Source organism: Cynoglossus semilaevis, chromosome 8 (assembly GCF_000523025.1).
Source record: "Cynoglossus semilaevis isolate Cse_v1.0 chromosome 8, Cse_v1.0, whole genome shotgun sequence".
In the NCBI taxonomy this organism is placed as follows: Eukaryota; Metazoa; Chordata; class Actinopteri; order Pleuronectiformes; family Cynoglossidae; genus Cynoglossus; species Cynoglossus semilaevis.
This window is the reverse complement of record NC_024314.1, coordinates 7,014,939-7,015,913: the sequence shown is the minus strand read 5'-3', so window position 1 is coordinate 7,015,913 and position 975 is coordinate 7,014,939.

The following is a 975-nucleotide window of genomic DNA, read 5'->3' as shown; positions in this document are numbered from 1 at the left end:
CAAAATATTGTGTACTTTTTCAACATAAGTTCACAGAAACCTTGTAATTAAAAACCAGACAGGTGACTCATTAGCTTAGTTTTTACTTGGCTAGAAAGGTGTAATCATAGCACATGGGTGGAATTTTAAAGAGTCTTTATGTTTTTGTAATGTTCTCAATCTTTCTCTACCGGCAGTTAAGCGAGCATCTTAAGGACATTCGCAGTAATGTCCCTCCATGTTTGTAGTCCTTGTACAAGTGGTAAGTGAGGAAGTTTTATCACTGTTTATCACTGTACTAAACATCTCCTTGTGTTGTGTTTAACTGCTGACTAACTATGAAATATATTTTGTATATTTAGTGAGTACTAAGAAGTACTCACTCAACTATATAAATAACTAAGTATAAAAAACAAGGATATAAAAAACATTTATTTGTCCTGGCTAAAATTTCCATTAAAGCAAAAAGAAGAAGTGTGGTTTTCTACCTTACCAAGTTTAAATCATCATTTCATTACAGAAACTAAGAAGATTTTTAAAAAACATAACTGAGGTTGAAACTCAATCTGGAGACTATTATAATGGGGAAAAACACACAAAGCAGCTCTTCCACATTCTTTTCTTTCCTTTCAGGGACATCTGGCTTGATGATCAGATATGGAACTGTATTGGCTAACACAGTTTGGAAGAAGACTTAGCTCTTACGTCTTGACTAGTTTTACATAGTGAAAAATCAGCAGCTGTTTAACTGTATAAAACAAAGACAATGAAACATATTGTTTCTATTTTTTAAATTTAGTATTCATTGTTTAGAAAAGAATCACTAAGATTCATCTCCCAAACACAGCAGGGCATGAGGAAGTCTGTCTTATATACACACACAGCTCTTATATTATATAAGGTTGACCTTTCACCTGCTTTCCTTTGCTGCCAAAGGAGCTCAGGAATGTTGATGCTAGATAAAGTATTTTAATTTTTTTAAAATAAATGTTTAAC